The sequence below is a fragment of the Pan troglodytes genome, chromosome 18 (assembly GCF_028858775.2).
Source record: "Pan troglodytes isolate AG18354 chromosome 18, NHGRI_mPanTro3-v2.0_pri, whole genome shotgun sequence".
In the NCBI taxonomy this organism is placed as follows: Eukaryota; Metazoa; Chordata; class Mammalia; order Primates; family Hominidae; genus Pan; species Pan troglodytes.
Genome location: NC_072416.2, coordinates 68,982,630 through 68,998,821, shown reverse-complemented (window position 1 = coordinate 68,998,821; position 16,192 = coordinate 68,982,630). Strand labels below are relative to the sequence as shown.

Below are 16,192 nucleotides of genomic sequence, written 5' to 3'. Positions count from 1 at the left end.
TTGGGCATCTCCACAAAAATACTAAGGGAGTTTTAAAGATTCCTTGAAGGGATGATGGAAAGTTTCTGAACAAAACCTCCTGAGACAGAAAATGCTCCCATATGAAGCCTTGAAGTTTCTACTACAGGAAACGTGAGGACATCACGTCAGATCTGTAATTCCCAGACTGCTGGACCCTTCTCTTTATAGTCACACTTGCTGAAGTATAATTTACATGAAATAAAATTCACTCTTTTTAGTGTACGGGTGTATGAGTTTTGTCAAATGCACAGTCATGCCACCACCACTACAACCGAGATACTGAAAAGTTCCATCACTCCTCCCAAATCCCCTTGTACTCTCAAGTCAATCTCTCTGCCCTGTGCCGCCCTTAGCAACGACTGATCTGTTCTCTTTACCTAGTTTTGCTTTTTCCAGAATGCAATGAAATGGAATCTGCAGCATGGAGATGTTTGAGTCTGGCTTCTTTCACTTAACGCAATGCCTGTGGGATTCATCCACGTTATTGAGTTTATCAGTAGTTCATTCTTGTTATTGCTGAGTAATATTCCATTGTACAGATATACAACTTATTTATTTATTTGTTTTTGAGATGGGAGTCTCACTCCATCACCCAGGCTAGAGTGCAGTGGCACCATCTCGGTTCACTACAACCTCCACCGCTCGGGTTCAAGCGATTCTCCTGCCTCAGCCTCCCAAGTAGCTGGGATTACAGGTGCCCGCCACCATGCCCGGCTAATTTTTGTATTTTTAGTAGATATGGGATTTTGCCATGTTGCCCAGACTGGTCTCGAACTCTTGACCTTGTGATCCACCTGCCTCAGCCTCCCAAAGGGCTGTGATTACAGGCGTGAGCCACCACACCCGGCTGGATATGCAACTATTTATCCATTCACTAGTTGAAGGACACCTGGACGGTTTCCAGGTTTTGGCGATTATGAGTAAAGCCACTGTAAATGTTAACATACGCTTTTGTGTGAACATAAGTTTTTATTTCTCTTGGGAAAATCCCTGGGAGTAGGTTGGCTGGATCAAATGATACATATATGTTTCAGTTTATTTTTAAGAACTACTAAACTGTTTTTCCAAAGTGGCTGTACCATTTTGTATTCCACCAGCGTGTATGACAGTTCGGTTGCTTATTTGCCACAAGGTAAAGACCTGCTAAGTAAGAATGAGTTAAAAATGCTCAGGAAGATACTGGTCCCTAATATTTGGAACTATGAGAACATTTAAAAGAACTATACCAATAGGAAGGATAACAATCAGTAAAAGTTTAGCACTAAATTTAGTTGCACATAATATAGACTGAACCAACACATAATCTCATTTTGAGATTAAGGTGAGAACTTACTTGAGAAGCCACAAAACCTACTGCACTGAAGTTTTGCCATTATTGGACGGTAGCCTTGCTTGACTTGCACCATCTCATCTTCCCTCACTTCCACTTCCCTTGTCCAAATCTCAGGTTTCCTGAAGAACCAGTTCAAGTGCCACCTTCTCTTGAGCATTCTGGCCAATTAGCAATTTCTTTGAATTCCTACAGCACTTACAATTCCTCATTTAAAGTTTCATTACATATGCAATGGCTTGTGTTCTATTTATAACACATATTAACATATTCATGTTTCCTTCTTGAAAATGATAAGCCACCTCTACGAAGCTTGCCAAAAGAATGGACTCATCCGGACCACCCTCTAAGCCAGTGCAGATCTATGTGTGCCAGACTATTCTGCGGCACAAGTGTCTATCATGGTCAAGAGAAAGGGAAATGTACTAGCCATTGTAAGTATCCAGGAAGACAAAGAAATGTACAACTCTAGAGTTCATTCATGTCTACCTAGACAGTAAATGCACATACCTCAAGCTGCTGATCTTTGTACTTTCTTTTTTTTTTAAATTATACTTTAAGTTCTGGGATACATGTGCAGAACGTGCAGGTTTGTTACATAGGTATACATGGGCCATGGTTGTTGGTTGCACCCATCAACCCATCATCTACATTAGGTATTTCTCCTAATGCTATCCCTCACCTAGCCCCCACCCACCAACAGACCCCAGTGTGTGATATTCCCCTCCCTGTGTCTATGTGTTCTCATTGCTCAATTGCCACTTATAAGTGAGAACATGTGGTGTTTGGTTTTCTGTTCTTGTGTTAGTTTGCTGAGAATAATGGTTTCCAGCATCATCCATGTCCCTCCAAAGGACATAAACTCATCCTTTTTTTTTTTTGCAATCTATCCATCTGACAAAGGGCTAATATCCAGCATCTACAAAGAACTTAAACAAATTTATAAGAAAAAAACAACCCCATCAAAAAGTGGGCAAAGGATATGAACAGACACTTCTCAAAAGAAGACGTTTATGCAGTCAACAAACATATGAAGAAAAGCTCATCATCACTGGTCATTAGAGAAATGTAAATCAAAACCACATCTCATGCCAGTTAGAATGGCAATTATTAAAAAGTCAGGAAACAACAGATGCTGGAGAGGATATGGAGAAATAGGAATACTTTTAAACTGTTGGTGGAGTATAAATTAGTTCAACCATTGTGGAAGACAGTGTGAACTTTGTATTTTCTTTTGTTTCTTTCTTTTTCTTTTCTATTTTTTTTCTATTTATTATTTTTTTTTCTGTTCTATTTTCTAGTTTTTTTAAAGCTCTGTCGGCCAGGCTGGAGGGCAGTGGTGCGATCTGGGCTCACTGCAACCTCTGCATCCTGGGCTCAAGCAATTCTCCTGTCTCAGCCTTGCATGTAGCTGGGATTACAGGCATGTGCCACCACGCCCTGCTAATTTTTGTATTTTTAGTAGAGATGGGGTTTCAACATGTTGGCCAGGCTTGTCTCGAACTCCTGACCTCAGGTAATCCGCCCGCCTTGGCCTCCCAAAGTGCTGGGATTACAGGCATGAGCCACCATGCCCGGCCGATCTTTGTATTTTCTAATGTGGATCTGGTTTAACTGAATTCAACTGGAGAAACCCCCATGTGATCTCTAGATGACCTTCTAAAGGGAAGTAGAACACACCACCATATATTCCTGGCTGGTGCTCCTGTGCGACCAAAAGACTCAGGGAAGCTTGTAAGTTTTTAAGATAAAAAGGGGTATCCATGAAAAGAAGCCAACCACCTGAAAAGGGTTAGGAAAATCTGATAGGCAGAACTATTTCTGTGAATTAAAAGTCATGCAAAAATCTGAACATGAAGACCTGGAGGCCATGAAAGTGAAGAACACTCTTTATAGAGGCTTTGCCTGCTTTTTCTTTTCACTAGCTCTAGGATGTACAGAAAGTGCTTTCACTTTAGTTTCAACTAAGCTTGTTTCCTGGTCTCTCAGATGCCAGCTCAGTGCTACTGAGACCGTGGCAGCATTACTGGGAAATGTCCTAGTCAAACCCCAAACAGCTTTGCTGGGGTATTTTTTTTAAATCTCAGAAAATCACCTTTTATACCTTTATTTAAAACTGATCTTGAGCTAAGCTGTTGTACTTGACTGTGTCCCTTTAACCTAGGGAACTCACTGCCAAAAAATATTATTGAGGCCAACAGCTTAATAAGTTTTATAGAAGATTAAATATTTATATGAATAAAAATAGCACCTGCAGCGACACCAGGAAGGATAAAATTACAAGGGCTATGAAATCTTCATGCTTCAGGGCATAAATTGCTTACCAGCTGGATAAGGTGGTTTCCCTCGCAGAACAACACTGCACTGCTAAATATGCTTTCCTGAGAAGTATCTCAATGCTGACCACTTCCAGGACCAAAGACTACAGCAGAAAGATCTTTACATTGTTGGTTTGCATCCAGCCCAAGTTTTTACAGAATTTAGAAAGTGTATGATACCACGCCAATCTGAAATCTGAAAATCATGATGCAAGAGAGAGGCCAACACCTCCATTCACAAGGAATAGGAGTAAAATGGTATAAAATTATAAAGATGAAATGGCTCAGGAGGGAAACAGTTCCTAACTTTGTTGGCCAATATGGATTATTTGCAGTAAAACACTCAGAGCTCCAAATCTGAAATCCAGTTAAGACAAAATTAGAAGAAAAGTCATCAATCGACTACTTTAAGCTTAATCTTTTTTACTTTAGCGTTTTCCCCAAAGTAGAAATGTAGCATGAAGATTATCAGTAAGACCTTGTTCTTCTAACCTTGGTAGAGCAAAGACCGTTATTTGACTGCAGGAAAAAACAATGGGGAAAACGTAATGAAATAAGGAGTAAAAACAGGAAAAACTAACAAAACATATGCACCAAATTTTTAGATGCTAGATTTTACTTCTCCCAGCACCAAACTATACTGTGACATTTGCAAATGACTCTTTTTTCCTTAAGGATTATGGGAATAATGGTAAATGTCAATCAATCCATTTTATAAATAAAATATTCCACAAAGTAAAGAGTAGCATCCAGCCAGGCAAAGTATGCTAATAAGGTTAGCTTTTATTGAAAATTCACTTGAAGTTTGCAAGTTTAGATAACCCGATGTGCACAAACATTCTACAGTTACTAATATGACTTAATGTTCAGTTGCATAATTAGTTGGTTTCTCCAGAAGGATTATTTAAGAAACAGCTATGGGCTCCAGGAGGATGTTCTTTTTCAAAACAGTGTATGGAAGTGCATGATGGGTGGTCCTCACAATGACTACACGAACAAAGGACTCCTGTGGATTTTAATAACACTGATCCACTTATGAATCATAAATCAAATGGGAACCCTTTTGCAGTTCGAAGATTTCCAAGACTTCTGGGGAGAATGCTCCAGCACAGCAGCGTGTTATTGGCCAGGATTAACCACATTTGCTCACATTCTTTTAAAAATAGTGTTTTGCATCCTTGGATGGGTGCTGGCAGGGACCAGCGAAAGAACAGCAACGGAAACAGGGAGGAAAGCGGAGCAAAGCCAGCATCAGTGGCCTTCGAGAATCCAGAGCTCTGCAAAGAGACGGCCGGAGCTGAGATGAGCAGAGAAACACAGGCAGATAAAGATGAACCATCACCACCTCAGCCAGAGAGACAAATACATGGTTGGTACCAACAGGAGCCTTTTCTGATTATTTTTAGAAAACCTTTAATTTAATGCATATTTTCTTTGCTGAAAAGGAAATAGTGATATTAACAAATTGGTTTTATTTCTAACCTGGCAGGGTGCCTGCAGTGAAATGTAAATACATGTACATGGGAGCTGGGATTAGCATTTACTGAAGAAAAGGAGTAGTCAATATTTTAATGAGGAAGTCTAAGAAAGCAATTGCATGAAACACACTCCAATGTCACAAGGGAGCTTTTTAAGTTAAGCCAACTAGTTCCAAATTACTACTTTTCCTGGCTTTCCTTTAAGGGGAGTTTAGACTTACTTAGGAAAAAATACAACTGTGGCATTTAGTTTTAAATATCATAAAATAGCTGTAATATTCCTCTCTATAAATACATACATTAACCTATATACATCTCTCTCATTATATATATAGAAAAAGCATGTCTCACTTGCCAATCTTCAGCTAAATGGCCCATTGAAGAGTGTCATCTTTCTGCTTTTTTTTTTTTCAAAAACAGAAATACCAGGCAAAGAAAATTGACACTACCCAAGAATGAGGGACAGATCTGAGGGGAAAAAAAATACATAAAAGGAAACACAGGTAACCAAAGCAAATAAAAATCAATGATAGTTTAAGGACAGAGTAGTGTATATAAGACAGATTCAGATAGCAGATCAAATCAATTAGAAAAACACCATCTATTATATAATCTTTACTCTGACACCCCTAGGAAGCATATTCCCATCTCAGAATCAGATTTCATCAACAACCAGGAAAAGAGAAAGGAACAAGATCATTCTGGGAACAAGGCAAGATATACAAAACCAAAATATATCACCAATATTAACCCTTAAATGAAATCAAATGATCTGAAGATTTGAAGACTTCCGTGTTACCATTTCTGAACTCCAGGGGACCCAATAGGACTAACTACTTCAAAAACGCCATTACAACAGCATTTCCTATATTCTGATGAATGCTCTCAAGAACATTTCATGTCTGACAAATATTTAAGCATTTTTGATTGGCCAAGTTGTACCTACCCTTCCAAATTCAGAGCCAACATCAAATAATAAAGAACAGAAATTAGTAATATAGAAACTGAGCATCATAAAAAATGATCATAAAAATCAAAAGTTATTATTTTTCAAAAGAATAATGAGAGAATAATAAAAGAGAAGGCACATAGGATCAACACTAAGGTTTTGTGGACATTAAAAGGATCAGAAGAAAGACTATATGCTTTTTTATACCTTATATTTTATACATTTATAATTTTACACTTTTATGAATATGAGGAATCTGTATATCCAAAAGAAATTCTTACACATGAAAACTGGGAGAACTATACCCAAATATTCAAAGTGACATTATTTTTATTAGATAGATTGTTTTAAATTTAATTGATAGATTACAAAAACATGATACATTTACTCAAAGGCCTATTATACAGCAGTGGAAATGAATGAAATACATTTACTTGCAACAACATAAATGGATCTTGGAAACATCATATTGAGTGAAAATTTGTCACTCCCATCAGTCTACATTTGCTGTGACACAGTTTTTATAATACTCAAAAATTAGAAAGATCTAAACAACATATTGTTTAGTTCAAATTAATATATTAAATAAAACTGTTTTTCAAAAGGCAAGGGAACAGTGAACACACAGTATTCAAAATAGTGGTCCCCTCTAAGTGGGGAGGAGGATATCAAGATAAGAATAGGGAAGGGGCACACAGGTAGAGGCCACTGTCCCATTAATTTTCCTACTTTTAAGCTGGGTCGTAAGTTATGGGTATTCATTTCATTATTATGCTGTGTTACCTACATATATATGACATAGTTTGTTTCATATGTATGAAATATTACTAATAAAAATAGTCCCCCCAAAATCATAAAATCACACACAGAGAGAAGATAGGAAAAGGCCTTATATTTATCCTGCTGTTAAAGGAACCTCATTCTCTTCCCCCTCCCAGGCTATCACCAAGAAGTAAGATTCCTTGGGCTCCCACAGTCTGCCACCCGAGATAAAAAAGCTAGCAGCTGTCTCAAGATTAGGCAAGAACTATTTCATGAGAAACTAGACTATTTTTCCACAAAAATATATCTACTGAGTTACCTGCCATCCATTCAGAAACACCAACCTTAGAAAAATTAAAGGAGGAAGAGGGTATGGCATTTGCCTGGAAAAGAGCCTCAAAATTGAAGTGCTGAGCTGGACTTGGGGCAGAACAGGGATAACAGCAGGGCAGGCTGGAACCTGAGTTTGTTATGTATTCCACCTGAATGGAGATTTAGACTATAGGGGCAGTGAAGCTCCATGAAAACTAGGAATTGATCTAGAACGTATGCACATCAATACACCCTCCAGATACAGATCCAAGAAGGAAATCTGACCACCACACAAGGAGACAGGTATGAGAGCAAACCCCTAAGTCAGGTGACGAACACCAAACAAAGCATCTGTGATTGACTACTACACAAAAAGGAAACAAAAACATCTCCCAAACTCAGAGACAGATCATTGCCTCTGAAAATATACTTGAAGAAATCAGAAAATGTACTCAACTCTAATTCCTCGAAGGAAGGGGCCAAATCTTGTTTGCTATTGTGTTTCTAGTATGAAAGCAGTACTTTGCACAAAATAAGCATGTGATGAATATTCTTAAATAGTTTTGCATATACAGAAGAGTGTAAAATAGACCTCACTATAAAAGGCATAGAAAATTATAAAAAAATAGAATACAAAAAAAGTAACAGAATGAAAAAAGAAAGATGAATGAGAAGAGAGGCTGTGCACAACCAAAAATGCATGGGCAGAATGCAAATCCACATTAAAGGCAGTAAATACAGAATGCTAAGGTAGAAAGTGCACAGTGTGACATTTCAGGAAGACTAAAAATCAATTGGAAGAGATCAAACACACTGTGTAAGCTTAGATTAAGTTTCAATTTAATTGGCCAAGAGGGCAACACAGTCAAGAATAGACAACACTCAGCATGAATTCCTTTGGTTTTCAGAGTCCCTAGTGGGAATGCAGTGAATTGTAAAGATGGCCTCACATTTGCCCCATTGCTGTATCCATGCCCTTGCAATAGGACATGACAGTTTCTCCAATTAAGACCTAGAGTCTCTTTCTCTACCTCTTGAATCTGGGTTGGTCAGGTGACTTCCTTTAACTAATGGAATCTAAGCAAAGTGACTAAATCAGTCTCGAAAAGTGCTTATATGTTGACATTTGCCCTATCTTGCTGCTTTAGAAACCCTCAGATATGTGGCTCCAACACCAGACATGTGCAGGAGGCTATCAGGAAAAAAACAGCCCCAGTTGACTTCTCAGCTGACTATAACCACAGGAATGACACATATGTCATATGTGAGACTTACAGAAGAACTGCCCAGCTGAACCCAGCCCAAATTACTGGCCTACAGCACCATGCATGTCCTAATAAATGATTGCTGTTATAAGCTGCTACATTTGGTGGTTTGTAATGCAGTAAAGCTCATGGACACAGAAGCAAGCCAGCTGTCAGTGATACTCTGCCCAAGAGGAAGCTTTGGGTCTGAGCTCAGTTCCAGCCCCAACACCTCCTCCTTATACTTGAAAGTAAGCATTCCTTGCAAAGAATTTGAGCTAGTTTTATGTTAAGAGGGAATGTTTCAGACTTGTGAGACTTTCCTGGTTCTCAAGCAAAGACAGTATTAAAGCCATATTCTCACAAGGCATGGGAGGGAGACCAGGGAAGCAGAGTCACAGCCCAAGTACCCTCTAAGCAGTATCTTAGCCTTCAGTTTTATGGTTAATTAGAGAGCTCATTTCCCAAAACCTCCCTAAAAAGAAGAAAAAAATGTAAGATAAAAATTATCAGTGAAGAAAGACACAAATAAAATCAGATATGGGGTTTATCTTACATTCATTCATTCATTTGTTCATTCATCTATCCATTACAAATGGATTTACTGAGGGTCTAGAATGTGTTGGGCTCTGTATCTATATACCCCAGTAAAGTGCTGTGAATGAAACTGATAGGATTTCCCTATTAGTTTCACTGCCTTTATAGAACTTATTGTTTTAGCATCTTAGATTACTGCGGTTCCTGAAAAGAAGAATAGGATAAATGGAACCAAGTGAATAACTTAAGCTAAAACAGATGAAAATACTTATCAACTGAAAAAGTTCCATGTAACAGATAAAAAGAATGACCATTATCAAGGCAAACTCATACCTGGATCTGGCCAAAAATTCTGAGTTACACAAAAATAAAGTCTCACAAATATCTGAGCATAGAAAAATAACAATACACATACACGCACGCACATATGCACACACACTGACACAGCCTTCAATTATCTAAAAAAAAATCAGCCTTGCCTCAGATATGAAAATTAATACAACAAAATTATAAAATTTTGAGGGGAAATGGTACAACTCAAGAATTGCACATCTAAACAAAGAATTAAAAAAATCCACACAAATGTGTGAACTCAGAAAACGTACCAACCATCCATCTTTCTTGAAAAATTATCTAAAGCCATACTCAAACTCACTGAGAGATTTAAAAATAACTAAGAACTCAAAAATAATAAGGAAAAAGTATAAGAATCATATCGAGAACAGTGAAACCAATTAAACATAACAATAACTAATTATAGCAAAAATTTTAAAAGCTAAATAGAAATTATAAACTGTTTTCTATTATTTTTGACTATAAATTATTTTTGAAAAATAAACATATGCATTAAGACTAATGATTTTTACTAAATAACACTTTTTCTAAAACCTGAGGTTATAAACAAAGACCAAGACACAGGGCTGGGGAGAGCAATGGAATGTATGTTGCAGGGTGGGGGAGATGAGAAGTATGCTAAACTCTTCCATTTAAATAAAAGACATAATGACTTTTTTTCCCCTTAAATTTGACAGTTGGAGATATAGAGATTAAATAATGGTTTTGAGAAATTAGATCCAAAAAAATTGAATACCAACATATACTTTATAAAATACTAATAAAGAATCATACAGTCTATATGCCCAAAGACAGAGAACAAAAAATAATAAAAGACACCCAGAGAATCAAAAAGAAAATATAAAGAAAGCAATAAGGCTAATATTTTATTTATAACAATGTACGTAAATGGCTTAAATTTCCCTGTGAGAAGACAAAGACTAGAAGACTGAGTCGCAACACCAAATCCAATTATGTATCAATTAGAAGAAATACACCTAAGACAAACAAGTACAGAAAGGATGAGTAAAAAGATGAGTGAACATACACTAAAGAGATACAAATTAAAAAAAGAGTTTTAATATTAGTATTAGAGAAAAAAATGCAAGGCAAAACACATGAAGTGGGCAAAGACAGACTTTATATTAAGGGAATACAATTCAACACAAATATGCAATCTTCATGTGTCAAATAACGCAACACTGACTCTCAGAATGTGAATATCTCTAGAAGTAAAAGTTAAAGAATAGTAAGACCAACTTCATAAAGGACTTTAACATTCCTCACAGTTGGTCAAAGAAGACCAAAGGATATAGTGGAGCTTTATAATTAGTTAATTCTCTATCTTAAGGAAAATAGCCTTCATTTCCAGTGACCATGGATTCTTTTCCAAAGATGTTTATACATACTATCCCCAAAATATGTCAACAAAATTTAAGTAAAAGTCATCACAGGTATATTTTAGGAGGCAATTAAATAAAACTGTAAATTAATAATAACAGATGATGTCATAAAATCAACCACTTTAAAATTTAAAATTACTCTTATAAAAGAATTTTGGATCTTAGAGGCTATCAGAATATCACTTTAGGTTATTAAACAATGAATAAAGTAAGAATATAACAGCAAAAGTTATATGATGCAGCTAAGCTAAAAATCATAGCAAAGTTCATAGTTTTAAATATTTTTATTAATAAACAACAACAACAAAAAATGAATTAACTAAGCATGCAACTTTAAAAGCTAGTAGGAAAACAGAACAACTGGAAATAGTAAACTTTAGACCTGGCTCTTCCACACTACCTTTGGCATAGCTAATCAAGAAAAAAGATATATTAAGAATAAGAAAAGTGATTTAACAATAGATTTCTAGAATTATTTTAACTATAACAATATTTTGTATGCATCTATAAAAATAAATTTAAATGAACTGTTATTTCAACAGGAAAATATAAATCATCAAACTTGATTCAAATAGAAATAGAAAACAACCTGAACAGGTCAATTAATCTTGAAAGAAAATTAGAGGCTTCAAACAACTTCTCCTCCTAAACAAAGATGGCACAAAAAAAGAATTATACTGGTATATAATATGCAGAAACCCTAAATAAAATACTCTTGTGACTTAGGGAGGTTTATTTCTGGTACACAAGGATGAATTCATGTTAGAAAATTTACCCATAAATAGAGACACTCTATGTCCTCCAATGGAATGACTCAATATTACACAGATACCAGTCTACTCCAATAATTTATAAATATAATCCAGTCATTGTCAAAACCCAACAGGGAAAAACAAATGCAAAAGTAAAGAAAATTTTGTAAGAGAACAGAGACAAGTTTGGCATTACCAAATATACACCAAAATTACTGAAATCACATAAACATTACAGTAGTGATACAGGAAATTATTTATATTAGCAAAATCAGAAAAAACTAAATGTTCATTTTTCGATAATAGGAATGAGTATAACTTCTCTGTGTTACGCGCATGTGTGAACAGCATGCAGTGAGTAAAAGTCACACTGTAGAAGACCATTGGGAGATGTTCAAGCCCTATTGGTTATTGGGAATGAAAGTGTAAAAGAAGTGCATAGGATAATTTTTTCAAAGAGTATATTCTAATTACAGTGGGTAAAAAATACCTTAAAGAATATATACAAAATGTAAACAATGGCTATTTCTCCATAATGGCATAAAATGATTTCCAATTTTGCTATTTAGGCTCTTCAGTATTTTCCAAATTTTTCAGAACAAAAATGTTGATATTGTTTTCATAAAAATATTATTTTATAAAGGTCAAGTCTTCTAAAATCTGGTATTGCATTAATTCAAGTACACTTATACAACATTGAAATTTATTTAAAATATATGTAACAGAAACCTGAGCTATGTGCCAATGGCAAGTGTCTGGATATGACTCACCAAAAAAACTGCTATATGTCTGAAGGAAATATTAAAACAAATAGCCCAGCACCACAGTGATTACACAGAACTGTATATATTCGCTCTGTGCACTGGACAGGAATTTTTCATTTCATACATCATTTACAGCTTGCTGCAGTGATTCTGCAAAATCAGTCCATACCATTAGCACACACCAAGAGAAACACCCAATGTTCTCATTGTTGGAAAATTCAAGTGTTTTGGGCTCTGATGTGCATCAAAGTGCTATCTATGCAGATGTGGTTCTGCTAACGAGGATCACAACACCAGATGACCAAGAATCACAAACAGGGATCAAATATCTAGGGTCAAGCACACTGACTTCTGAAAATCTATAGTCCAAGCCTGGCTCGTGCTCATAGATAAACTTAATTTTAAAAACTACTTGAAGTAAATGAAAACAAAATGGTGAAAGTCATAAGTCAATCCCTCCAGGGGGGCTTTTTTTTTTTTTTTAATGGAAACCAGCTCTCATTTCCAAAATATTTTATCAAGGCATTTGATACCAAGCATCTGGTCTACTCAACACTTCATCAAAATGAACGTCTCATGCATTCACCACTGTACCCAAGTCCCTGCTCTTTTTTAACAATGTCGCCATTTTCAAATCAGAGCATTGAAAAGTATATTTCTATGGCCATACAAAAAATTGCCTTGTATATTTCAGGCCAGTGAGAAAGATGTTTTTGCTAAACAACGGAATGCTCCTAGGATTAAAAGCATTTTGTGAACACTTTCTTCCTATGGGGACAGCAAAGAGGCTCCGGAACAGCAAATGGTAACTTGGTTCTGCGTCCAACAAAACTTGACATTCAAACTCTTCTCTTTTTTTTACCTTCTTTTCTCTTATGTAAAACAAAAACAAAAACAAAAAACTCACAGTACAATTTTCTGGTGAGTGAATTTGCCATATCGTCTTCTACCTACAGCCACAGAAATGAATTCCAACAAACAACATTCTGTTTTACTATTCTGTGGATTTCCTTACTATTGTATCTCATTCATTTGTAGAACAATCAGAATCCAGAGTTGTGCTGAGTTTCAACTAGGAATGCAACTATGAGCCATCATGTAGTACTTTATCAAGACCAGCAGCCGTACGTTAAGCACTGAAATTATCAAAGCTCATGACTTATACAGCCAGCACCTCCCGTAGCAATCGTTCTGCTGCGGACTACCCACCAACAAAATCTTTAGCAACTGGATTCATTTTTTCCAGACCAAATATTAAGTAGTAACTACAACACCTCAATGTGCAGAGGATATCAGAGCTGTGATGAGCCAAGTCAAATTCATGCCAGAAAGATACATAGGCATTTTGAAAGTAAAGCCATTAACGCGTAAGTTCCTCATTTTTATGTCTTACATTTTCCAAATCATCACATCTCAGAAATTACCTGAAATCAACCTTTAACTACATTGAATGAAACAGAGCACTCTGAAGAAAATTCCATGGATAACTTTTAGACCAAACAAATTGGAACGCTTCTACATACCAAAGTAAGAATTCTTCGACTTATTCTTCTTTTGGTTTCAGAATTCAAAAAGTCCAGAAGCCTGTAAATATGAAAAAAAAAAGTTTAAGGAAAAGATCTAGAAAAATATCAATCAAGATGATCAAAGGCAATTGAAAATGGTAACGTGTGTGCTTGGCTAAAAATAAGGCACATCCTGAGTGGAAAGTTGCTAAAAAATGTTCAAAGTCATGGAGGTCACGGCTCGAATGAATGTTGACTGTTTCAGCTCATCTCAAAACAGAAGCACTGTTTCCAATTGCAAAGAAAGCCTGTGCTCTCCCCTTCCAAGAAAGTGGTAGAAGATGGCAACGGAAAACCATTTCACATTAACCAATACATTTTTAATATTAACCGGTTACATTTTAATTTATCACTAAACACTATTTAGGAAATGACTGAAAGGAATTTGGGATTTTCTCATCAGTCTGCATCTAGGAAAGGTACAAAGAAAGTGACAGGAAATTTCTTCTCCCAAAATAATTAGACAGAGGTCCTAAGTTAAGGATGAAACTGAATGGTAGGTGTATATCACGGAATTCGTCTTATCCTAATATGAAAGTTTTATATAAAAATGGTGAATCTTAAACTATATCTTTTTGGCAAATGATTTGGATTTAATTGTACCTTTGCTTCATCTGTGCATGTGAGTGGAGTAAGTGCCTTAGATATTGTGTGGAAACCATTATTCATACATAATTACTAGCTTCCAGTGAGCAGGATCACACAGAGTATAGGGGAAAGATACTATATGCAAAGCCTGAATGCCAAGGAAGAAATTAAAAGTCCAGAAATCTAGCAAGAACAGCACCAGCACAAACTGATTAGAAAGATTTTAGTTATTTTATACAATGTTAGACCACCTCTCAGTGGATGTCTGGTCTTGTGGGAGAGAATAACCTATTATTTATTATTTAAGTAAAAAAGTGAAAGTTGAGGTGGTCAAAAATGACAGAAGATGGTTGCATGCATAAGCATCTTGCTATTATTTCCAGACTATAATGGCTAAACAAATTAAGGCAACATGGGAGAGAAAGGCATTTTAATAGGTGACAATTGTTTTTAGAAGAGTGATAAATAGTGATTGATCCAATTACTGGTTACTCTACAAGCCAGATTTAAGAATGATCATCCAAAGCGAAGGCAGAAGTGTCTCTCCAAGTGAATGCAGCAGGCATAGAGTAAATTTTGAAAGTAAAAGGTGAACCTTAAAAGAATTCTTATTAAAATTATAGTTATCGGAAACATGGGAAGATTACCATGAGAAAGGGCAGGGCTAATCCAAAATGGGGAGAAAGCCGAGAGATAAAGAATGAAATTTCATTCGAATAGTCATGAGTCTAGAGCACCCTGAGGTTTGGGCTTCTGGTTAGCGTTTCTAAGCCATTCTAGCAAGGGAAGCACCTTGCTAACGGCTAAGTCTGGCAAGGCTTAGGATCATCTAACATACATTCCCTAAGACAGGAGTTGCCCAAAGAAAGGCACCTGATCCTGTTCTCCGGACTTAATATCCTGTGCTTCCATGTGCAAACTGCATTCAAAATTATGGTTTTTACAGTATTTTGTAAGCATATGCATTGTTGCTAGAAAATCTGAAAACTATAACAATGGAAGGGTAGGCTTGCATTTCTTCCTAAGATAAGCCCCTGTTTGGAAAATGTAATCGTATCTATGTATTAGTGACTTCCTCTATTTGTAATCATCAATTTTAAATTTCCAATAAATACGATTCCCCAAAGAGGGTATCTAATAAATAGGGATAATGATATATACCTATCTAGCTATGAGGATCAAGTGAGCTCACGTACATAAAGCCCTTAACGGAGTGTCTGACGCATAATGGATGCTTAACAAATAAAGGCTAATATTACATACAGAAAACTGCCACAGCAAAGCAGTAGTGTACTTATTTAGAACTTAGGCTCTGAAGTCAGGCAATCTGGCTTTGAAAATCATTTGCCATTGCTCTTATGAGGATAAAATAAGGTAATATTTGGAAATTGTTTAGCAGAGTGTCACTCTACTAATTAATTCAAAATAAATGTAGTTTGCCATGCTCAATTATCATTATCCTGAAATCTTTGTATTTATTCTATTAAAATTATATATATTTTGACGATAAAATAAATTTTCTTATATAAAAATTAGGGGTTTTAATCATAAGGCACATGGGAATGTTGTTTTGGAGAAAGATTACTCAAAATGAAGTAAGAAGAAAATTCAAATCCACGTCCCTTGAAATGGTCAAGAATGTCACCATCTAGACAAATCATAATGCATCTATTGCACACTGATCTAAAAGAAAGGTAGGCCGGGCACGGTGGCTCACGCCTGTAATCCCAGCGGTTTCAGAAGCCGAGGTGGGTGGATCACCTGAGGTCAGGAGTTTGAGACCAGCCTGGCCAACATGGTGAAACCCCGTCTCTACTAAAAATACAAAAAATGAGC

General features: G+C 36.2%; 1 long non-coding RNA gene across 1 annotated transcript in view; it reads right to left on the bottom strand.

Annotated features, from left to right (window-relative positions):
* The window catches only part of LOC112205884 (uncharacterized), a 423,180-nt gene extending 409,390 nt beyond the window's left edge, over window positions 1–13,790 (bottom strand). Inside the window, exon 1 of the long non-coding RNA XR_002940002.2 lies at window positions 13,727–13,790. This is a non-coding gene — a long non-coding RNA (uncharacterized LOC112205884). The remainder of the gene's footprint in view (window positions 1–13,726) is intronic.
* Between the last annotated feature and the right edge of the window lie 2,402 nt (window positions 13,791–16,192).